At 38.9% G+C, this 22,784-nt stretch overlaps 28 non-coding genes across 28 annotated transcripts; all 28 read right to left on the reverse strand.

The window, feature by feature from the left end:
- Positions 1-991: 991 nt before the first annotated feature.
- On the reverse strand, positions 992-1,063 carry TRNAP-AGG (transfer RNA proline (anticodon AGG)). The gene has a single exon. It is a non-coding gene; the product is annotated as a tRNA-Pro (tRNA).
- A 456-nt stretch (positions 1,064-1,519) lies between these two features.
- Positions 1,520-1,591, reverse strand: TRNAP-CGG (transfer RNA proline (anticodon CGG)). Its single transcript has one exon. It is a non-coding gene; the product is annotated as a tRNA-Pro (tRNA).
- A 789-nt stretch (positions 1,592-2,380) lies between these two features.
- TRNAP-AGG (transfer RNA proline (anticodon AGG)) lies at positions 2,381-2,453 on the reverse strand. Its single transcript has one exon. It is a non-coding gene; the product is annotated as a tRNA-Pro (tRNA).
- Positions 2,454-3,273: 820 nt separating this feature from the next.
- TRNAP-AGG (transfer RNA proline (anticodon AGG)) lies at positions 3,274-3,345 on the reverse strand. The gene has a single exon. It is a non-coding gene; the product is annotated as a tRNA-Pro (tRNA).
- Positions 3,346-3,800: 455 nt separating this feature from the next.
- On the reverse strand, positions 3,801-3,872 carry TRNAP-AGG (transfer RNA proline (anticodon AGG)). Its single transcript has one exon. It is a non-coding gene; the product is annotated as a tRNA-Pro (tRNA).
- Positions 3,873-4,660: 788 nt separating this feature from the next.
- TRNAP-AGG (transfer RNA proline (anticodon AGG)) lies at positions 4,661-4,732 on the reverse strand. Its single transcript has one exon. It is a non-coding gene; the product is annotated as a tRNA-Pro (tRNA).
- Positions 4,733-5,553: 821 nt separating this feature from the next.
- TRNAP-AGG (transfer RNA proline (anticodon AGG)) lies at positions 5,554-5,625 on the reverse strand. Its single transcript has one exon. It is a non-coding gene; the product is annotated as a tRNA-Pro (tRNA).
- Positions 5,626-6,080: 455 nt separating this feature from the next.
- Positions 6,081-6,152, reverse strand: TRNAP-CGG (transfer RNA proline (anticodon CGG)). Its single transcript has one exon. It is a non-coding gene; the product is annotated as a tRNA-Pro (tRNA).
- A 789-nt stretch (positions 6,153-6,941) lies between these two features.
- On the reverse strand, positions 6,942-7,013 carry TRNAP-AGG (transfer RNA proline (anticodon AGG)). The gene has a single exon. It is a non-coding gene; the product is annotated as a tRNA-Pro (tRNA).
- Positions 7,014-7,834: 821 nt separating this feature from the next.
- TRNAP-UGG (transfer RNA proline (anticodon UGG)) lies at positions 7,835-7,906 on the reverse strand. The gene has a single exon. It is a non-coding gene; the product is annotated as a tRNA-Pro (tRNA).
- Positions 7,907-8,361: 455 nt separating this feature from the next.
- Positions 8,362-8,433, reverse strand: TRNAP-CGG (transfer RNA proline (anticodon CGG)). The gene has a single exon. It is a non-coding gene; the product is annotated as a tRNA-Pro (tRNA).
- Positions 8,434-9,222: 789 nt separating this feature from the next.
- TRNAP-AGG (transfer RNA proline (anticodon AGG)) lies at positions 9,223-9,294 on the reverse strand. Its single transcript has one exon. It is a non-coding gene; the product is annotated as a tRNA-Pro (tRNA).
- Positions 9,295-10,115: 821 nt separating this feature from the next.
- Positions 10,116-10,187, reverse strand: TRNAP-AGG (transfer RNA proline (anticodon AGG)). The gene has a single exon. It is a non-coding gene; the product is annotated as a tRNA-Pro (tRNA).
- A 456-nt stretch (positions 10,188-10,643) lies between these two features.
- On the reverse strand, positions 10,644-10,715 carry TRNAP-AGG (transfer RNA proline (anticodon AGG)). Its single transcript has one exon. It is a non-coding gene; the product is annotated as a tRNA-Pro (tRNA).
- An 820-nt stretch (positions 10,716-11,535) lies between these two features.
- TRNAP-AGG (transfer RNA proline (anticodon AGG)) lies at positions 11,536-11,607 on the reverse strand. Its single transcript has one exon. It is a non-coding gene; the product is annotated as a tRNA-Pro (tRNA).
- A 454-nt stretch (positions 11,608-12,061) lies between these two features.
- On the reverse strand, positions 12,062-12,133 carry TRNAP-AGG (transfer RNA proline (anticodon AGG)). The gene has a single exon. It is a non-coding gene; the product is annotated as a tRNA-Pro (tRNA).
- Positions 12,134-12,588: 455 nt separating this feature from the next.
- Positions 12,589-12,660, reverse strand: TRNAP-CGG (transfer RNA proline (anticodon CGG)). The gene has a single exon. It is a non-coding gene; the product is annotated as a tRNA-Pro (tRNA).
- A 789-nt stretch (positions 12,661-13,449) lies between these two features.
- Positions 13,450-13,521, reverse strand: TRNAP-AGG (transfer RNA proline (anticodon AGG)). The gene has a single exon. It is a non-coding gene; the product is annotated as a tRNA-Pro (tRNA).
- Positions 13,522-14,342: 821 nt separating this feature from the next.
- On the reverse strand, positions 14,343-14,414 carry TRNAP-AGG (transfer RNA proline (anticodon AGG)). Its single transcript has one exon. It is a non-coding gene; the product is annotated as a tRNA-Pro (tRNA).
- Positions 14,415-14,869: 455 nt separating this feature from the next.
- On the reverse strand, positions 14,870-14,941 carry TRNAP-CGG (transfer RNA proline (anticodon CGG)). The gene has a single exon. It is a non-coding gene; the product is annotated as a tRNA-Pro (tRNA).
- A 789-nt stretch (positions 14,942-15,730) lies between these two features.
- TRNAP-AGG (transfer RNA proline (anticodon AGG)) lies at positions 15,731-15,802 on the reverse strand. The gene has a single exon. It is a non-coding gene; the product is annotated as a tRNA-Pro (tRNA).
- Positions 15,803-16,623: 821 nt separating this feature from the next.
- TRNAP-AGG (transfer RNA proline (anticodon AGG)) lies at positions 16,624-16,695 on the reverse strand. Its single transcript has one exon. It is a non-coding gene; the product is annotated as a tRNA-Pro (tRNA).
- A 457-nt stretch (positions 16,696-17,152) lies between these two features.
- Positions 17,153-17,224, reverse strand: TRNAP-UGG (transfer RNA proline (anticodon UGG)). The gene has a single exon. It is a non-coding gene; the product is annotated as a tRNA-Pro (tRNA).
- Positions 17,225-18,042: 818 nt separating this feature from the next.
- TRNAP-CGG (transfer RNA proline (anticodon CGG)) lies at positions 18,043-18,114 on the reverse strand. Its single transcript has one exon. It is a non-coding gene; the product is annotated as a tRNA-Pro (tRNA).
- An 818-nt stretch (positions 18,115-18,932) lies between these two features.
- Positions 18,933-19,004, reverse strand: TRNAP-CGG (transfer RNA proline (anticodon CGG)). The gene has a single exon. It is a non-coding gene; the product is annotated as a tRNA-Pro (tRNA).
- Positions 19,005-19,821: 817 nt separating this feature from the next.
- On the reverse strand, positions 19,822-19,893 carry TRNAP-CGG (transfer RNA proline (anticodon CGG)). Its single transcript has one exon. It is a non-coding gene; the product is annotated as a tRNA-Pro (tRNA).
- An 804-nt stretch (positions 19,894-20,697) lies between these two features.
- On the reverse strand, positions 20,698-20,769 carry TRNAP-UGG (transfer RNA proline (anticodon UGG)). The gene has a single exon. It is a non-coding gene; the product is annotated as a tRNA-Pro (tRNA).
- An 817-nt stretch (positions 20,770-21,586) lies between these two features.
- TRNAP-AGG (transfer RNA proline (anticodon AGG)) lies at positions 21,587-21,658 on the reverse strand. Its single transcript has one exon. It is a non-coding gene; the product is annotated as a tRNA-Pro (tRNA).
- Positions 21,659-22,784: the final 1,126 nt, after the last annotated feature.

Consider the following 22,784-nt stretch of genomic DNA (forward strand, 5'->3'; position numbering starts at 1 on the left):
ATTGATTGCCCATACCTCAGCATAATGTGCAGCAAAAGTTGTGAAGATAAAAGCCAGGGCCAGTTCAAAAATGACCAATCGCCAAGAAAATGGTGCTTGGGCTCGTCCGGGATTTGAACGTCGGGACCTCTCGCACCCTAAGCGAGAATCATACCCCTAGACCAACGAGCCACTCATCTTCAACCAGTGAATAATGTTTGAAAATGAGGTTCAATGAACACTTAGATTATCTCATGAGATGTAACTTTGCTGAGAGATAATTAGCATTTTTGGCACAAATATGTTTTGAAAGTGTTCTTAATACTAAGATGTTGGTTTGAAAATGCATGGTTATAGACTTGTACGAACAGCAAAATGACTTTGCTATAACAAAGACAATGATATGGGAACCAATATGTAAGGACATTTCTAACTTTACTCACCACACACTCTAACACTCTATTGAGATGAATACAATTCAGGTCGCAGGAGTCCTCGTGTATTGTCCTTATAATTGTCTACTCATCCCAGAAAAATAAAACTTCCGGGCTTGGAATTCGGAACTTCTTGCATCCAAAGCGAAAACCATACCCCTAGACCAACAAGCAACCTTTGCGTCCACATGACGCATGAATACGAATACTTGTATACGAGGCTTCATTAAAAAGCATGACTTTTGAATAGTAAATTGACAGAGAATAGGACAATGAGTCAAGAATTTGCCCAGATGGAGTCAGGCACAAACCCTTTCAAAGACGCGATTTCTTGAATTGCTTATTTTACACTAATTTAGATTTTAATCATGATATCATCACTGGTGTCAAGTTATTATCATGATATAAAGGCAATTGCTAATTTATTGATGAACGAAGGAGTCCCGACGCCATGTCATTGATAGTATTGATTGACCATACCTCAACATGCTGTGCAGCAAAAGTTGTGAAGATAAAAGCCAGGGCCAGTTCAAAATTGACTCGGGTTTTTGTCGACCAATCCCAAGAGAATGGGGCTTGGGCTCGTCCGGGATTTGAACCCGGGACCTCTCGCACCCTAAGCGAGAATCATACCCCTAGACCAACGAGCCACTCATCTTCAACCAGTGAATAATGTTTGAAAATGAGGTTCAATCAACACTTCGATTATCTCATGAGATGTAACTTTGCTGAGAGATAATGAGCATTTTTGGCACAAATAAGTTTTGACAATGTTCTTAATGCAAGATGTTGGTTGAAAATGCATGGCTATAGACTTGTACGAACAGCAATATGACTTTGCCCAGATTTAGTCAGGCTAAAAACCATTTCAATGATGCGATTTCGTGAATTGCTTATTTTACACCAATTTAAATTTTAATCATTGGCATCATCATTGGTGTCAAGATATTATCATGATTGCTAATTTATGGATGAACGAAGGAGTCCCTACGCTATGTCATTGATAGCACTGATTGCCCATACCTCAACATGCTGTGCAGCAAAAGTTGTGAAGATAAAAGCCAGGGCCAGTTCAAAAATGACCAATCCCCAAGAAAATGGTGCTTGGGCTCGTCCGGGATTTGAACCCGGGACCTCTCGCACCCGAAGCGAGAATCATACCCCTAGACCAACGAGCCACTCATCCTCAAGCAGTGAATAATGTATGAAAATGAGGTTCAATCAACACTTCGATTATCTCATGAGATGTAACTTTGCTGAGAGATAATGAGCATTTTTGGCACAAAAAAGTTTTGAAATTGCTCTTAATCCAAGATGTTGGTTTGAAAATGCATGGTTATAGACTTGTACGAACAGCAATATCACTTTTCTATAACAAAAACAATTATATGGGAACCAATATTTAAGGACATTTCTAACTTGACTCACCACACACTCTAACAATCTATTGAGATGAATACAACTCAGGTCGCAGGAGTCTTCGTGTATTGTCCTCATGATGGCCGACTCATCCCAGAAAAAAAAACGACCGGGCTTGGAATCCGGAACTTCTTGCATTCAAAGCGAGAACCATACCCGAGACCAACAAGCTACCTTTGTGTCCACATAACGCATAAATACGAGTACTTGTATACGAGGCTTCATGTAAAAATCATAACTTTTGAATAGTAAACTGAAAGAGAATAGGACAATGAGTCAAGAATTAGCCCAGATTGAGTCAGGCACAAACCCTTTCAATGATGCGATTTCGTGAATTGCTTATTTTACACCAATTTTGATTTTAATCATGGTATCATCATTGGTGTCAATAAATTATCATGATTGCTAATTTATGGATGAACGGAGTCCCTACGCTATATCATTGATAGCATTGATTGCCCATACCTCAGCATAATGTGCAGCAAAAGTTGTGAAGATAAAAGCCAGGGCCAGTTCAAAAATGACCAATCGCCAAGAAAATGGTGCTTGGGCTCATCCGGGATTTGAACCTCGGGACCTCTCGCACCCTAAGCGAGAATCATACCCCTAGACCAACGAGCCACTCATCTTCAACCAGTGAATAATGTTTGAAAATGAGGTTCAATGAACACTTAGATTATCTCATGAGATGTAACTTTGCTGAGAGATAATTAGCATTTTTGGCACAAATATGTTTTGAAAGTGTTCTTAATACTAAGATGTTGGTTTGAAAATGCATGGTTATAGACTTGTACGAACAGCAAAATGACTTTGCTATAACAAAGACAATGATATGGGAACCAATATGTAAGGACATTTCTAACTTTACTCACCACACACTCTAACACTCTATTGAGATGAATACAATTCAGGTCGCAGGAGTCCTCGTGTATTGTCCTTATAATTGTCTACTCATCCCAGAAAAATAAAACTTCCGGGCTTGGAATTCGGAACTTCTTGCATCCAAAGCGAAAACCATACCCCTAGACCAACAAGCAACCTTTGCGTCCACATGACGCATGAATACGAATACTTGTATACGAGGCTTCATTAAAAAGCATGACTTTTGAATAGTAAATTGACAGAGAATAGGACAATGAGTCAAGAATTTGCCCAGATGGAGTCAGGCACAAACCCTTTCAAAGACGCGATTTCTTGAATTGCTTATTTTACACCAATTTAGATTTTAATCATGATATCATCACTGGTGTCAAGTTATTATCATGATATAAAGGCAATTGCTAATTTATTGATGAACGAAGGAGTCCCGACGCCATGTCATTGATAGTATTGATTGACCATACCTCAACATGCTGTGCAGCAAAAGTTGTGAAGATAAAAGCCAGGGCCAGTTCAAAATTGACTCGGGTTTTTGTCGACCAATCCCAAGAGAATGGGGCTTGGGCTCGTCCGGGATTTGTACCCGGGACCTCTCGCACCCTAAGCGAGAATCATACCCCTAGACCAACGAGCCACTCAACTTCAACCAGTGAATAATGTTTGAAAATGAGGTTCAATTAACACTTCGATTATCTCAGGAGATGTAACTTTGCTGAGAGATAATGAGCATTTTTGGCACAAATAAGTTTTGACAATGTTCTTAATGCAAGATGTTGGTTGTAAATGCATGGCTATCGACTTGTACGAACAGCAATATGACTTTGCCCAGATTTAGTCAGGCTAAAAACCATTTCAATGATGCGATTTCGTGACTTGCTTATTTTACACCAATTTAGATTTTAATCATGGCATCATCATTGGTGTCAAGATATTATCATGATTGCTAATTTATGGATGAACGAAGGAGTCCCTACGCTATGTCATTGATAGCATTGATTGACCATACCTCAACATGCTGTGCAGCAAAAGTTGTGAAGATAAAAGCGAGGGCCAGTTCAAAATTGACGAATCCCAAAGAAAATGGTGCTTGGGCTCGTCCGGGATTTGAACCCGGGACCTCTCGCACCCTAAGCGAGAATCATACCCCTAGACCAACGAGCCACTCATCTTCAAACAGTGAATAATGTATGAAAATGAGGTTCAATCAACACTTCGATTATCTCATGAGATGTAACTTTGCTGAGAGATAATGAGCATTTTTGGCACAAAAAGTTTTGAAATTGCTCTTAATCCAAGATGTTGGTTTGAAAATGCATGGTTATAGACTTGTACGAAAAGCAATATCACTTTTCTATAACAAAAACAATTATATGGGAACCAATATTTAAGGACATTTCTAACTTGACTCACCACACACTCTAACAATCTATTGAGATGAATACAACTCAGGTCGCAGGAGTCTTCGTGTATTGTCCTCATGATGGCCGACTCATCCCAGAAAAAAAAACGACCGGGCTTGGAATCCGGAACTTCTTGCATTCAAAGCGAGAACCATACCCGAGACCAACAAGCTACCTTTGTGTCCACATAACGCATAAATACGAGTACTTGTATACGAGGCTTCATGTAAAAATCATAACTTTTGAATAGTAAACTGAAAGAGAATAGGACAATGAGTCAAGAATTAGCCCAGATTGAGTCAGGCACAAACCCTTTCAATGATGCGATTTCGTGAATTGCTTATTTTACACCAATTTTGATTTTAATCATGGTATCATCATTGGTGTCAATAAATTATCATGATTGCTAATTTATGGATGAACGGAGTCCCTACGCTATGTGATTGATAGCATTGATTGCCCATACCTCAGCATAATGTGCAGCAAAAGTTGTGAAGATAAAAGCCAGGGCCAGTTCAAAAATGACCAATTGCCAAGAAAATGGTGCTTGGGCTCGTCCGGGATTTGAACCCGGGACCTCTCGCACCCTAAGCGAGAATCATACCCCTAGACCAACGATCCACTCATCTTCAACCAGTGAATAATGTTTGAAAATGAGGTTCAATGAACACTTAGATTATCTCATGAGATGTAACTTTGCTGAGAGATAATTAGCATTTTTGGCACAAATATGTTTTGAAAGTGTTCTTAATACTAAGATGTTGGTTTGAAAATGCATGGTTATAGACTTGTACGAACAGCAAAATGACTTTGCTATAACAAAGACAATGATATGGGAACCAATATGTAAGGACATTTCTCACTTTACTCACCACACACTCTAACACTCTATTGAGATGAACACAATTCAGGTCGCAGGAGTCCTCGTGTATTGTCCTCATAATTGTCTACTCATCCCAGAAAAATAAAACTTCCGGGCTTGGAATTCGGAACTTCTTGCATCCAAAGCGAAAACCATACCCCTAGACCAACAAGCAACCTTTGCGTCCACATGACGCATGAATACGAATACTTGTATACGAGGCTTCATTAAAAAGCATGACTTTTGAATAGTAAATTGACAGAGAATAGGACAATGAGTCAAGAATTTGCCCAGATGGAGTCAGGCACAAACCCTTTCAAAGACGCGATTTCTTGAATTGCTTATTTTACACTAATTTAGATTTTAATCATTATATCATCACTGGTGTCAAGTTATTATCATGATATAAAGGCAATTGCTAATTTATTGATGAACGAAGGAGTCCCGACGCCATGTCATTGATAGTATTGATTGACCATACTTCAACATGCTGTGCAGCAAAAGTTGTGAAGATAAAAGCCAGGGCCAGTTCAAAATTGGCTTGGGTTTTTGTCGACCAATACCAAAGAAAATTGCACTTGGGCTCGTCCGGGATTTGAACCCGGGAACTCTCGCACCCTAAGCGAGAATCATACCCCTAGACCAACGAGCCACTCATCTTCAACCAGTGAATAATGTTTGAAAATGAGGTTCAATCAACACTTCGATTATCTCATGAGATGTAACTTTGCTGAGAGATAATGAACATTTTTGGCACAAATAAGTTTTGACAATGTTTTTAATGCAAGATATTGGTTGAAAATGCATGGATATAGACTTGTACGAACAGCAATATGACTTTGCCCAGATTTAGTCAGGCTAAAAACCATTTCAATGATGCGATTTCGTGAATTGCTTATTTTACACCAATTTAGATTTTAATCATGGCATTATCATTGGTGTCAAGATATTATCATGATTGCTAATTTATGGATGAACGAAGGAGTCCCTACGCTATGTCATTGATAGCATTGATTGACCATACCTCAACATGCTGTGCAGCAAAAGTTGTGAAGATAAAAGCCAGGGCCAGTTCAAAAATGACCAATCCCCAAGAAAATGGTGCTTGGGCTCGTCCGGGATTTGAACCCGGGACCTCTCGCACCCGAAGCGAGAATCATACCCCTAGACCAACGAGCCACTCATCCTCAAGCAGTGAATAATGTATGAAAATGAGGTTCAATCAACACTTCGATTATCTCATGAGATGTAATTTTGCTGAGAGATAATGAGCATTTTTGGCACAAAAAAGTTTTGAAATTGCTCTTAATCCAAGATGTTGGTTTGAAAATGCATGGTTATAGACTTGTACGAACAGCAATATCACTTTTCTATAACAAAAACAATTATATGGGAACCAATATTTAAGGACATTTCTAACTTGACTCACCACACACTCTAACAATCTATTGAGATGAATACAACTCAGGTCGCAGGAGTCTTCGTGTATTGTCCTCATGATGGCCGACTCATCCCAGAAAAAAAAACGACCGGGCTTGGAATCCGGAACTTCTTGCATTCAAAGCGAGAACCATACCCGAGACCAACAAGCTACCTTTGTGTCCACATAACGCATAAATACGAGTACTTGTATACGAGGCTTCATGTAAAAATCATAACTTTTGAATAGTAAACTGAAAGAGAATAGGACAATGAGTCAAGAATTAGCCCAGATTGAGTCAGGCACAAACCCTTTCAATGATGCGATTTCGTGAATTGCTTATTTTACACCAATTTTGATTTTAATCATGGTATCATCATTGGTGTCAATAAATTATCATGATTGCTAATTTATGGATGAACGGAGTCCCTACGCTATGTGATTGATAGCATTGATTGCCCATACCTCAGCATAATGTGCAGCAAAAGTTGTGAAGATAAAAGCCAGGGCCAGTTCAAAAATGACCAATCGCCAAGAAAATGGTGCTAGGGCTCGTCCGGGATTTGAACCCGTGACCTCTCGCACCCTAAGCGAGAATCATACCCCTAGACCAACGAGCCACTCATCTTCAACCAGTGAATAATGTTTGAAAATGAGGTTCAATGAACACTTAGATAATCTCATGAGATGTAACTTTGCTGAGAGATAATTAGCATTTTTGGCACAAATATGTTTTGAAAGTGTTCTTAATACTAAGATGTTGGTTTGAAAATGCATGGTTATAGACTTGTACGAACAGCAAAATGACTTTGCTATAACAAAGACAATGATATGGGAACCAATATGTAAGGACATTTCTAACTTTACTCACCACACACTCTAACACTCTATTGAGATGAATACAATTCAGGTCGCAGGAGTCCTCGTGTATTGTCCTCATAATTGTCTACTCATCCCAGAAAAATAAAACTTCCGGGCTTGGAATTCGGAACTTCTTGCATCCAAAGCGAAAACCATACCCCTAGACCAACAAGCAACCTTTGCGTCCACATGACGCATGAATACGAATACTTGTATACGAGGCTTCATTAAAAAGCATGACTTTTGAATAGTAAATTGACAGAGAATAGGACAATGAGTCAAGAATTTGCCCAGATGGAGTCAGGCACAAACCCTTTCAAAGACGCGATTTCTTGAATTGCTTTTTTTACACTAATTTAGATTTTAATCATGATATCATCACTGGTGTCAAGTTATTATCATGATATAAAGGCAATTGCTAATTTATTGATGAACGAAGGAGTCCCGACGCCATGTCATTGATAGTATTGATTGACCATACCTCAACATGCTGTGCAGCAAAAGTTGTGAAGATAAAAGCCAGGGCCAGTTCAAAATTGACTTGGGTTTTTGTCGACCAATACCAAAGAAAATGGCGCTTGGGCTCGTCCGGGATTTGAACCCGGGACCTCTCGCACCCAAAGCGAGAATCATACCCCTAGACCAACGAGCCACTCATCTTCAACCAGTGAATAATGTTTGAAAATGAGGTTCAATCAACACTTCGATTATCTCATGAGATGTAACTTTGCTGAGAGATAATGAACATTTTTGGCACAAATAAGTTTTGACAATGTTTTTAATGCAAGATATTGGTTGAAAATGCATGGATATAGACTTGTACGAACAGCAATATGACTTTGCCCAGATTTAGTCAGGCTAAAAACCATTTCAATGATGCGATTTCGTGAATTGCTTATTTTACACCAATTTAGATTTTAATCATGGCATCATCATTGGTGTCAAGATATTATCATGATTGCTAATTTATGGATGAACGAAGGAGTCCCTACGCTATGTCATTGATAGCATTGATTGACCATACCTCAACATGCTGTGCAGCAAAAGTTGTGAAGATAAAAGCCAGGGCCAGTTCAAAAATGACCAATCCCCAAGAAAATGGTGCTTGGGCTCGTCCGGGATTTGAACCCGGGACCTCTCGCACCCGAAGCGAGAATCATACCCCTAGACCAACGAGCCACTCATCCTCAAGCAGTGAATAATGTATGAAAATGAGGTTCAATCAACACTTCGATTATCTCATGAGATGTAACTTTGCTGAGAGATAATGAGCATTTTTGGCACAAAAAAGTTTTGAAATTGCTCTTAATCCAAGATGTTGGTTTGAAAATGCATGGTTATAGACTTGTACGAACAGCAATATCACTTTTCTATAACAAAAACAATTATATGGGAACCAATATTTAAGGACATTTCTAACTTGACTCACCACACACTCTAACAATCTATTGAGATGAATACAACTCAGGTCGCAGGAGTCTTCGTGTATTGTCCTCATGATGGCCGACTCATCCCAGAAAAAAAAACGACCGGGCTTGGAATCCGGAACTTCTTGCATTCAAAGCGAGAACCATACCCGAGACCAACAAGCTACCTTTGTGTCCACATAACGCATAAATACGAGTACTTGTATACGAGGCTTCATGTAAAAATCATAACTTTTGAATAGTAAACTGAAAGAGAATAGGACAATGAGTCAAGAATTAGCCCAGATTGAGTCAGGCACAAACCCTTTCAATGATGCGTATTCGTGAATTGCTTATTTTACACCAATTTTGATTTTAATCATGGTATCATCATTGGTGTCAATAAATTATCATGATTGCTAATTTATGGATGAACGGAGTCCCTACGCTATGTGATTGATAGCATTGATTGCCCATACCTCAGCATAATGTGCAGCAAAAGTTGTGAAGATAAAAGCCAGGGCCAGTTAAAAAATGACCAATCGCCAAGAAAATGGTGCTTGGGCTCGTCCGGCATTTGAACCCGGGACCTCTCGCACCCTAAGCGAGAATCATACCCCTAGACCAACGAGCCACTCATCTTCAACCAGTGAATAATGTTTGAAAATGAGGTTCAATGAACACTTAGATTATCTCATGAGATATAACTTTGCTGAGAGATAATTAGCATTTTTGGCACAAATATGTTTTGAAAGTGTTCTTAATACTAAGATGTTGGTTTGAAAATGCATGGTTATAGACTTGTACGAACAGCAAAATGACTTTGCTATAACAAAGACAATGATATGGGAACCAATATGTAAGGACATTTCTAACTTTACTCACCACACACTCTAACACTCTATTGAGATGAATACAATTCAGGTCGCAGGAGTCCTCGTGTATTGTCCTTATAATTGTCTACTCATCCCAGAAAAATAAAACTTCCGGGCTTGGAATTCGGAACTTCTTGCATCCAAAGCGAAAACCATACCCCTAGACCAACAAGCAACCTTTGCGTCCACATGACGCATGAATACGAATACTTGTATACGAGGCTTCATTAAAAAGCATGACTTTTGAATAGTAAATTGACAGAGAATAGGACAATGAGTCAAGAATTTGCCCAGATGGAGTCAGGCACAAACCCTTTCAAAGACGCGATTTCTTGAATTGCTTATTTTACACTAATTTAGATTTTAATCATGATATCATCACTGGTGTCAAGTTATTATCATGATATAAAGGCAATTGCTAATTTATTGATGAACGAAGGAGTCCCGACGCCATGTCATTGATAGTATTGATTGACCATACCTCAACATGCTGTGCAGCAAAAGTTGTGAAGATAAAAGCCAGGGCCAGTTCAAAATTGACCTGGGTTTTTGTCGACCAATACCAAAGCAATTGGCGCTTGGGCTCGTCCGGGATTTGAACCCGGGACCTCTCGCACCCTAAGCGAGAATCATACCCCTAGACAAACGAGCCACTCATCTTCAACCAGTGAATAATGTTTGAAAATGAGGTTCAATGAACACTTAGATTATCTCATGAGATGTAACTTTGCTGAGAGATAATTAGCATTTTTGGCACAAATATGTTTTGAAAGTGTTCTTAATACTAAGATGTTGGTTGAAAATGCATGGTTATAGACTTGTACGAACAGCAATATGACTTTGCCCAGATTTAGTCAGGCTAAAAACCATTTCAATCATGCGATTTCGTGAATTGCTTATTTTACACCAATTTTGATTTTAATCATGGCATCATCATTGGTGTCAAGATATTATCATGATTGCTAATTTATGGATGAACGAAGGAGTCCCTACGCTATGTCATTGATTGCACTGATTGCCCATACCTCAACATGCTGTGCAGCAAAAGTTGTGAAGATAAAAGCCAGGGCCAGTTCAAAAATGACCAATCCCCAAGAAAATGGTGCTTGGGCTCGTCCGGGATTTGAACCCGGGACCTCTCGCACCCTAAGCGAGAATCATACCCCTAGACCAACGAGCCACTCATCCTCAAGCAGTGAATAATGTATGAAAATGAGGTTCAATCAACACTTCGATTATCTCATGAGATGTAACTTTGCTGAGAGATAATGAGCATTTTTGGCACAAAAAAGTTTTGAAATTGCTCTTAATCCAAGATGTTGGTTTGAAAATGCATGGTTATAGACTTGTACGAACAGCAATATCACTTTTCTATAACAAAGACAATGATATGGGAACCAATATGTAAGGACATTTCTAACTTTACTCACCACACACTCTAACACTCTATTGAGATGAATACAATTCAGGTCGCAGGAGTCCTCGTGTATTATCCTTATAATTGTCTACTCATCCCAGAAAAATAAAACTTCCGGGCTTGGAATTCGGAACTTCTTGCATCCAAAGCGAAAACCATACCCCTAGACCAACAAGCAACCATTGCGTCCACATGACGCATGAATACGAATACTTGTATACGAGGCTTCATTAAAAAGCATGACTTTTGAATAGTAAATTGACAGAGAATAGGACAATGAGTCAAGAATTTGCCCAGATGGAGTCAGGCACAAACCCTTTCAAAGACGCGATTTCTTGAATTGCTTATTTTACACCAATTTAGATTTTAATCATGATATCATCACTGGTGTCAAGTTATTATCATGATATAAAGGCAATTGCTAATTTATTGATGAACGAAGGAGTCCCGACGCCATGTCATTGATAGTATTGATTGACCATACCTCAACATGCTGTGCAGCAAAAGTTGTGAAGATAAAAGCCAGGGCCAGTTCAAAATTGACTCGGGTTTTTGTCGACCAATCCCCAAGAGAATGGGGCTTGGGCTCGTCCGGGATTTGTACCCGGGACCTCTCGCACCCTAAGCGAGAATCATACCCCTAGACCAACGAGCCACTCATCTTCAACCAGTGAATAATGTTTGAAAATGAGGTTCAATTAACACTTCGATTATCTCAGGAGATGTAACTTTGCTGAGAGATAATGAGCATTTTTGGCACAAATAAGTTTTGACAATGTTCTTAATGCAAGATGTTGGTTGTAAATGCATGGCTATCGACTTGTACGAACAGCAATATGACTTTGCCCAGATTTAGTCAGGCAAAAACCATTTCAATGATGCGATTTCGTGACTTGCTTATTTTACACCAATTTAGATTTTAATCATGGCATCATCATTGGTGTCAAGATATTATCATGATTGCTAATTTATGGATGAACGAAGGAGTCCCTACGCTATGTCATTGATAGCATTGATTGACCATACCTCAACATGCTGTGCAGCAAAAGTTGTGAAGATAAAAGCGAGGGCCAGTTCAAAATTGACGAATCCCAAAGAAAATGGTGCTTGGGCTCGTCCGGGATTTAAACCCGGGACCTCTCGCACCCTAAGCGAGAATCATACCCCTAGACCAACGATCCACTCATCTTCAACCAGTGAATAATGTTTGAAAATGAGGTTCAATCAACACTTCGATTATCTCATGAGATGTAACTTTGCTGAGAGATAATGAACATTTTTGGCACAAATAAGTTTTGACAATGTTTTTAATGCAAGATATTGGTTGAAAATGCATGGATATAGACTTGTACGAACAGCAATATGACTTTGCCCAGATTTAGTCAGGCTAAAAACCATTTCAATGATGCGATTTCGTGAATTGCTTATTTTACACCAATTTAGATTTTAATCATGGCATTATCATTGGTGTCAAGATATTATCATGATTGCTAATTTATGGATGAACGAAGGAGTCCCTACGCTATGTCATTGATAGCATTGATTGACCATACCTCAACATGCTGTGCAGCAAAAGTTGTGAAGATAAAAGCCAGGGCCAGTTCAAAAATGACCAATCCCCAAGAAAATGGTGCTTGGGCTCTTCCGGGATTTGAACCCGGGACCTCTCGCACCCGAAGCGAGAATCATACCCCTAGACCAACGAGCCACTCATCCTCAAGCAGTGAATAATGTATGAAAATGAGGTTCAATCAACACTTCGATTATCTAATGAGATGTAACTTTTGCTGAGAGATAATGAGCATTTTTGGCACAAAAAAGTTTTGAAATTGCTCTTAATCCAAGATGTTGGTTTGAAAATGCATGGTTATAGACTTGTACGAACAGCAATATCACTTTTCTATAACAAAAACAATTATATGGGAACCAATATTTAAGGACATTTCTAACTTGACTCACCACACACTCTAACAATCTATTGAGATGAATACAACTGAGGTCGCAGGAGTCTTCGTGTATTGTCCTCATGATGGCCGACTCATCCCAGAAAAAAAAACGACCGGGCTTGGAATCCGGAACTTCTTGCATTCAAAGCGAGAACCATACCCGAGACCAACAAGCTACCTTTGTGTCCACATAACGCATAAATACGAGTACTTGTATACGAGGCTTCATGTAAAAATCATAACTTTTGAATAGTAAACTGAAAGAGAATAGGACAATGAGTCAAGAATTAGCCCAGATTGAGTCAGGCACAAACCCTTTCAATGATGCGATTTCGTGAATTGCTTATTTTACACCAATTTTGATTTTAATCATGGTATCATCATTGGTGTCAATAAATTATCATGATTGCTAATTTATGGATGAACGGAGTCCCTACGCTATGTGATTGATAGCATTGATTGCCCATACCTCAGCATAATGTGCAGCAAAAGTTGTGAAGATAAAAGCCAGGGCCAGTTCAAAATGACCAATCGCCAAGAAAATGGTGCTTGGGCTCGTCCGGGATTTGAACCCGTGACCTCTCGCACCCTAAGCGAGAATCATACCCCTAGACCAACGAGCCACTCATCTTCAACCAGTGAATAATGTTTGAAAATGAGGTTCAATGAACACTTAGATAATCTCATGAGATGTAACTTTGCTGAGAGATAATTAGCATTTTTGGCACAAATATGTTTTGAAAGTGTTCTTAATACTAAGATGTTGGTTTGAAAATGCATGGTTATAGACTTGTACGAACAGCAAAATGACTTTGCTATAACAAAGACAATGATATGGGAACCAATATGTAAGGACATTTCTAACTTTACTCACCACACACTCTAACACTCTATTGAGATGAATACAATTCAGGTCGCAGGAGTCCTCGTGTATTGTCCTCATAATTGTCTACTCATCCCAGAAAAATAAAACTTCCGGGCTTGGAATTCGGAACTTCTTGCATCCAAAGCGAAAACCATACCCCTAGACCAACAAGCAACCTTTGCGTCCACATGACGCATGAATACGAATACTTGTATACGAGGCTTCATTAAAAAGCATGACTTTTGAATAGTAAATTGACAGAGAATAGGACAATGAGTCAAGAATTTGCCCAGATGGAGTCAGGCACAAACCCTTTCAAAGACGCGATTTCTTGAATTGCTTTTTTTACACTAATTTAGATTTTAATCATGATATCATCACTGGTGTCAAGTTATTATCATGATATAAAGGCAATTGCTAATTTATTGATGAACGAAGGAGTCCCGACGCCATGTCATTGATAGTATTGATTGACCATACCTCAACATGCTGTGCAGCAAAAGTTGTGAAGATAAAAGCCAGGGCCAGTTCAAAATTGACTTGGGTTTTTGTCGACCAATACCAAAGAAAATGGCGCTTGGGCTCGTCCGGGATTTGAACCCGGGACCTCTCGCACCCTAAGCGAGAATCATACCCCTAGACCAACGAGCCACTCATCTTCAACCAGTGAATAATGTTTGAAAATGAGGTTCAATCAACACTTCGATTATCTCATGAGATGTAACTTTGCTGAGAGATAATGAACATTTTTGGCACAAATAAGTTTTGACAATGTTTTTAATGCAAGATATTGGTTGAAAATGCATGGCTATAGACTTGTACGAACAGCAATATGACTTTGCCCAGATTTAGTCAGGCTAAAAACCATTTCAATGATGCGATTTCGTGAATTGCTTATTTTACACCAATTTAGATTTTAATCATGGCATCATCATTGGTGTCAAGATATTATCATGATTGCTAATTTATGGATGAACGAAGGAGTCCCTACGCTATGTCATTGATAGCATTGATTGACCATACCTCAACATGCTGTGCAGCAAAAGTTGTGAAGATAAAAGCCAGGGCCAGTTCAAAAATGACCAATCCCCAAGAAAATGGTGCTTGGGCTCGTCCGGGATTTGAACCCGGGACCTCTCGCACCCGAAGCGAGAATCATACCCCTAGACCAACGAGCCACTCATCCTCAAGCAGTGAATAATGTATGAAAATGAGGTTCAATCAACACTTCGATTATCTCATGAGATGTAACTTTGCTGAGAGATAATGAGCATTTTTGGCACAAAAAAGTTTTGAAATTGCTCTTAATCCAAGATGTTGGTTTGAAAATGCATGGTTATAGACTTGTACGAACAGCAATATCACTTTTCTATAACAAAAACAATTATATGGGAACCAATATTTAAGGACATTTCTAACTTGACTCACCACACACTCTAACAATCTATTGAGATGAATACAACTCAGGTCGCAGGAGTCTTCGTGTATTGTCCTCATGATGGCCGACTCATCCCAGAAAAAAAAACGACCGGGCTTGGAATCCGGAACTTCTTGCATTCAAAGCGAGAACCATACCCGAGACCAACAAGCTACCTTTGTGTCCACATAACGCATAAATACGAGTACTTGTATACGAGGCTTCATGTAAAAATCATAACTTTTGAATAGTAAACTGAAAGAGAATAGGACAATGAGTCAAGAATTAGCCCAGATTGAGTCAGGCACAAACCCTTTCAATGATGCGTATTCGTGAATTGCTTATTTTACACCAATTTTGATTTTAATCATGGTATCATCATTGGTGTCAATAAATTATCATGATTGCTAATTTATGGATGAACGGAGTCCCTACGCTATGTGATTGATAGCATTGATTGCCCATACCTCAGCATAATGTGCAGCAAAAGTTGTGAAGATAAAAGCCAGGGCCAGTTAAAAAATGACCAATCGCCAAGAAAATGGTGCTTGGGCTCGTCCGGCATTTGAACCCGGGACCTCTCGCACCCTAAGCGAGAATCATACCCCTAGACCAACGAGCCACTCATCTTCAACCAGTGAATAATGTTTGAAAATGAGGTTCAATGAACACTTAGATTATCTCATGAGATATAACTTTGCTGAGAGATAATTAGCATTTTTGGCACAAATATGTTTTGAAAGTGTTCTTAATACTAAGATGTTGGTTTGAAAATGCATGGTTATAGACTTGTACGAACAGCAAAATGACTTTGCTATAACAAAGACAATGATATGGGAACCAATATGTAAGGACATTTCTAACTTTACTCACCACACACTCTAACACTCTATTGAGATGAATACAATTCAGGTCGCAGGAGTCCTCGTGTATTGTCCTTATAATTGTCTACTCATCCCAGAAAAATAAAACTTCCGGGCTTGGAATTCGGAACTTCTTGCATCCAAAGCGAAAACCATACCCCTAGACCAACAAGCAACCTTTGCGTCCACATGACGCATGAATACGAATACTTGTATACGAGGCTTCATTAAAAAGCATGACTTTTGAATAGTAAATTGACAGAGAATAGGACAATGAGTCAAGAATTTGCCCAGATGGAGTCAGGCACAAACCCTTTCAAAGACGCGATTTCTTGAATTGCTTATTTTACACTAATTTAGATTTTAATCATGATATCATCACTGGTGTCAAGTTATTATCATGATATAAAGGCAATTGCTAATTTATTGATGAACGAAGGAGTCCCGACGCCATGTCATTGATAGTATTGATTGACCATACCTCAACATGCTGTGCAGCAAAAGTTGTGAAGATAAAAGCCAGGGCCAGTTCAAAATTGACCTGGGTTTTTGTCGACCAATACCAAAGCAATTGGCGCTTGGGCTCGTCCGGGATTTGAACCCGGGACCTCTCGCACCCTAAGCGAGAATCATACCCCTAGACAAACGAGCCACTCATCTTCAACCAGTGAATAATGTTTGAAAATGAGGTTCAATGAACACTTAGATTATCTCATGAGATGTAACTTTGCTGAGAGATAATTAGCATTTTTGGCACAAATATGTTTTGAAAGTGTTCTTAATACTAAGATGTTGGTTTGAAAATGCATGGTTATAGACTTGTACGAACAGCAATATGACTTTGCCCAGATTTAGTCAGGCTAAAAACCATTTCAATCATGCGATTTCGTGAATTGCTTATTTTACACCAATTTAGATTTTAATCATGGCATCATCATTGGTGTCAAGATATTATCATGATTGCTAATTTATGGATGAACGAAGGAGTCCCTACGCTATGTCATTGATAGCATTGATTGACCATACCTCAGCATGCTGTGCAGCAAAAGTTGTGAAGATAAAAGCCAGGGCTAGTTCAAAATTGACCAATCCCCAAGAAAATGGTGCTTGGGCTCGTCCGGGATTTGAACCCGGGACCTCTCGCACCCAAAGCGAGAATCATACCCCTAGACCAACGAGCCACTTTTCCTCAAGCAGTGAATAATGTATGAAAATGAGGTTCAATCAACATTTCGATAATCTCATGAGATGTAACTTTGCTGAGAGATAATGAGCATTTTGGCACAAATAAGTTTTGAAATTGTTCTTAATCCAAGATGTTGGTTTGAAAATGCCTGGTTATAGACTTGTACGAAAAGCAATATGACTTTGCTATAACAAAAACAATGATTTGGGAACCAATATTTAAGGACATTTCTAACTTTACTCACCACACACTCTACCACTTTATTGAGATGAATACAACTCAGGTCGCAGGAGTCCTCGTGTATTGTCCTTATAATTGTCTATCACATCCCAGAAAAGTAAAACTACCGGGCTTGGAATTCTGAACTTCTTGCATCCAAAGCGAAAACCATACCCCGAGACCAACAAACATCCTTTGTGTCCACAAAGCGCATAAATACGAATACTTGTATACGAGGCTTCATTAAAAAGCATTACTTTTGAATAGTAAACTGACAGAGAATAGGACAATGAGTCAAGAATTTGCCCAGATTGAGTCAGGCACAAACCCTTTGAATTACACGATTTCTTGAATTGCTTATTTTACACCAATTTTGATTTTAATCATGATATCATCATTGGTGTCAAGTTATTATCATGATATGAAGGAAATTGATAATTTATTGATGAACGAAGGAGTCCCGATGCTATGTCATTGATAGTATTGATTGACCATACCTCAGCATGCTGTGCAGCAAAAGTTGTGAAGATAAAAGCCAGGCCAGTTCAAAATTGACTTGGTCTTTGTCGACAAATCCCCAAGAAAATGGTGCTTGGGCTCGTCCGGGATTTGAACCCGGGACCTCTCGCACCCGAAGCGAGAATCATACCCCTAGACCAACGAGCCACTCATCTTCAAACAGTGAATAACGTTTGTAAATGAGGTTCAATCAACACTTCGATAATCTCATGAGATGTAACTTTGCTGAGAGATAATGAGCATTTTGGCACAAATAAGTTTTGAAATTGTTCTTAATCCAAGATGTTGGTTTGAAAATGCCTGGTTATAGACTTGTACGAAAAGCAATATGACTTTGCTATGACAAAAAAAATGATTTGGGAACCAATATCTAAGGACATTTCTAACTTTACTCACCACACACTCTTACACTCTATTGAGATGAATACAACTCAGGTCGCAGGAGTCCTCGTGTATTGTCCTTATAATTGTCTACTCATCCCAGAAAAGTAAAACTACCGGGCTTGAAATTCTGAACTTCTTGCATCCAAAGCGAAAACCATACCCCGAGACCAACAAGCAACCTTTGTGTCCACATAGCGCGTAAATACGAATACTTGTATACGAGGCTTCATTAAAAAGCATTACTTTTGAATAGTAAACTGACAGAGAATAAGACAATGAGTCAAGAATTTGCCCAGATTGAGTCAGGCACAAACCCTTTCAATTACACGATTTCTTGAATTGCTTATTTTACACCAATTTTGATTTTAATCATGATATCATCATTGGTGTCAAGTTATTATCATGATATGAAGGAAATTGATAATTTATTGATGAACGAAGGAGTCCCGATGCTATGTCATTGATAGCATTGATTGACCATACCTCAGCATGCTGTGCAGCAAAAGTTGTGAAGATAAAAGCCAGGGCCAGTTCAAAATTGACTTGGTCTTTGTCGACAAATCCCCAAGAAAATGGTGCTTGGGCTCGTCCGGGATTTGAACCCGGGACCTCTCGCACCCGAAGCGAGAATCATACCCCTAGACCAACGAGCCACTCATCTTCAAACAGTGAATAACGTTTGTAAATGAGGTTCAATCAACACTTCGATTATCTCATGAGATGTCACTTTGCTGAGAGATAATGAGCATTTTTGGCACAAATAAGTTTTGAAATTGTTCTTAATCCAAGATGTTGGTTTGAAAATGCATGGTTATAGACTTGTACGAAAAGCAATATGACTTTGCTATGACAAAAAAAATGATTTGGGAACCAATATCTAAGGACATTTCTAACTTTACTCACCACACACTCTTACACTCTATTGAGATGAATACAACTCAGGTCGCAGGAGTCCTCGTGTATTGTCCTTATAATTGTCTACTCATCCCAGAAAAGTAAACTACCGGGCTTGAAATTCTGAACTTCTTGCATCCAAAGCGAAAACCATACCCCGAGACCAACAAGCAACCTTTGTGTCCACATAGCGCGTAAATACGAATACTTGTATACGAGGCTTCATTAAAAAGCATTACTTTTGAATAGTAAACTGACAGAGAATAAGACAATGAGTCAAGAATTAGCCCAGATTGAGTCAGGCACAAACCCTTTCAATTACACGATTTCTTGAATTGCTTATTTTACACCAATTTTGATTTTAATCATGATATCATCATTGGTGTCAAGTTATTATCATGATATGAAGGAAATTGATAATTTATTGATGAACGAAGGAGTCCCGATGCTATGTCATTGATAGCATTGATTGACCATACCTCAGCATGCTGTGCAGCAAAAGTTGTGAAGATAAAAGCCAGGCCAGTTCAAAATTGACTTGGTCTTTGTCGACAAATCCCCAAGAAAATGGTGCTTGGGCTCGTCCGGGATTTGAACCCGGGACCTCTCGCACCCGAAGCGAGAATCATACCCCTAGACCAACGAGCCACTCATCCTCAAGCAGTGAATAATGTATGAAAATGAGGTTCAATCAACACTTAGATTATCTCATGAGATGTAACTTTGCTGAGAGATAATGAGCATTTTGGCACAAATAAGTTTTGAAATTGTTCTTAATCTAAGATGTTGGTTTGAAAATGCCTGGTTATAGACTTGTACGAAAAGCAATATGACTTTGCTATAACAAAAACAATGATTTGGGAACCAATATTTAAGGACATTTCTAACTTTACTCACCACACACTCTACCACTTTATTGAGATGAATACAACTCAGGTCGCAGGAGTCCTCGTGTATTGTCCTTATAATTGTCTATCACATCCCAGAAAAGTATAACTACCGGGCTTGGAATTCTGAACTTCTTGCATCCAAAGCGAAAACCATACCCCGAGACCAACAAACATCCTTTGTGTCCACAAAGCGCATAAATACGAATACTTGTATACGAGGCTTCATTAAAAAGCATTACGTTTGAATTGTAAACTGACAGAGAATAGGACAATGAGTCAAGAATTTGCCCAGATTGAGTCAGGCACAAACCCTTTCAATTACACGATTTCTTGAATTGCTTATTTTACACCAATTTTGATTTTAATCATGATATCATCATTGGTGTCAAGTTATTATCATGATATGAAGGAAATTGCTAATTTATTGATGAACGAAGGAGTCCCGATGCTATGTCATTGATAGCATTGATTGACCATACCTCAGCATGCTGTGCAGCAAAAGTTGTGAAGATAAAAGCCAGGGCCAGTTCAAAATTGACCAATCCCCAAGAAAATGGTGCTTGGGCTCGTCCGGGATTTGAACCCGGGACCTCTCGCACCCAAAGCGAGAATCATACCCCTAGACCAACGAGCCACTGATCCTCAAGCAGTGAATGATGTATGAAAATGAGGTTCAATCAACATTTCGATAATCTCATGAGATGTAACTTTGCTGAGAGATAATGAGCATTTTGGCACAAATAAGTTTTGAAATTGTTCTTAATCCAAGATGTTGGTTTGAAAATGCCTGGTTATAGACTTGTACGAAAAGCAATATGACTTTGCTATAACAAAAAACAATGATTTGGGAACCAATATTTAAGGACATTTCTAACTTTACTCACCACACACTCTACCACTTTATTGAGATGAATACAACTCAGGTCGCAGGAGTCCTCGTGTATTGTCCTTATAATTGTCTATCACATCCCAGAAAAGTAAAACTACCGGGCTTGGAATTCTGAACTTCTTGCATCCAAAGCGAAAACCATACCCCGAGACCAACAAACATCCTTTGTGTCCACAAAGCGCATAAATACGAATACTTGTATACGAGGCTTCATTAAAAAGCATTACTTTTGAATAGTAAACTGACAGAGAATAGGACAATGAGTCAAGAATTTGCCCAGATTGAGTCAGGCACAAACCCTTTGAATTACACGATTTCTTGAATTGCTTATTTTACACCAATTTGATTTTAATCATGATATCATCATTGGTGTCAAGTTATTATCATGATATGAAGGAAATTGATAATTTATTGATGAACGAAGGAGTCCCGATGCTATGTCATTGATAGTATTGATTGACCATACCTCAGCATGCTGTGCAGCAAAGTTGTGAAGATAAAAGCCAGGCCAGTTCAAAATTGACTTGGTCTTTGTCGACAAATCCCCAAGAAAATGGTGCTTGGGCTCGTCCGGGATTTGAACCCGGGACCTCTCGCACCCTAAGCGAGAATCATACCCCTAGACCAACGAGCCACTCATCTTCAACCAGTGAATAATGTTTGAAAATGAGGTTCAATCAACATTTCGATTATCTCATGAGATGTAACTTTGCTGAGAGATAATGAGCATTTTGGCACAAATAAGTTTTGACAATGTTCTTAATACAAGATGTTGGTTGAAAATACATGGCTATAGACTTGTACGAACAGCAATATGACTTTTCTATAACAAAAACAATGATATGGGATCCAATATTTAAGGACATTTCTAACTGTACTCACCACACACTCTAATACTCTGTTAAGATGAATAAAACTCAGGTCGGAGGAGTCCTCATGTATTGTCCTTATGATTGTCTACTCATCCAGAAAAATAAACCTACCGGGCTTGGAATCGGGAAATTCTTGCATCCAAAGTGAGAACCATACCCCGAGACCAACAAGCGACCTTTCTGTCGACATAGCGCGTAATACGAGTACTTGTATACGAGGATTCATGTAAAAAGCATGACTTTTGCATAGTAAACTGACGGAGAATAGGACAATGAGTCAAGAATTTGCCCAGATTTAGTCAGGCACAAACCTTTCAATTACACGATTTCTTGAATTGCTTATTTTACACCAATTTTGATTTTAATCATGATATCATCATTGGTGTCAAGTATTATCATGATATGAAGGAAATTGATAATTTATTGATGAACGAAGGAGTCCCGATGCTATGTCATTGATAGTATTGATTGACCATACCTCAGCATGCTGTGCAGCAAAGTTGTGAAGATAAAAGCCAGGCCAGTTCAAAATTGACTTGGTCTTTGTCGACAAATCCCCAAGAAAATGGTGCTTGGGCTCGTCCAGGATTTGAACCCGGGACCCTCTCGCACCCGAAGCGAGAATCATACCCCTAGACCAACGAGCCACTCATCTTCAAACAGTGAATAACGTTTGTAAATGAGGTTCAATCAACATTCGATTATCTCATGAGATGTAACTTTGCTGAGAGATAATGCATTTTGGCACAAATAAGTTTTGACAATGTTCTAATACAAGATGTTGGTTAAAAATGCATGGCTATGACTTGTACGAACAGCAAATGACTTTTCTATAACAAAAACAATTATATGGGAACCAATATTAAGGACATTCTAACTTGACTCACC

This window comes from Lethenteron reissneri, chromosome 39 (genome assembly GCF_015708825.2).
Source record: "Lethenteron reissneri isolate LAM-NWPU_2019-01 chromosome 39, ASM1570882v1, whole genome shotgun sequence".
Classification (NCBI taxonomy): domain Eukaryota; kingdom Metazoa; phylum Chordata; class Hyperoartia; order Petromyzontiformes; family Petromyzontidae; genus Lethenteron; species Lethenteron reissneri.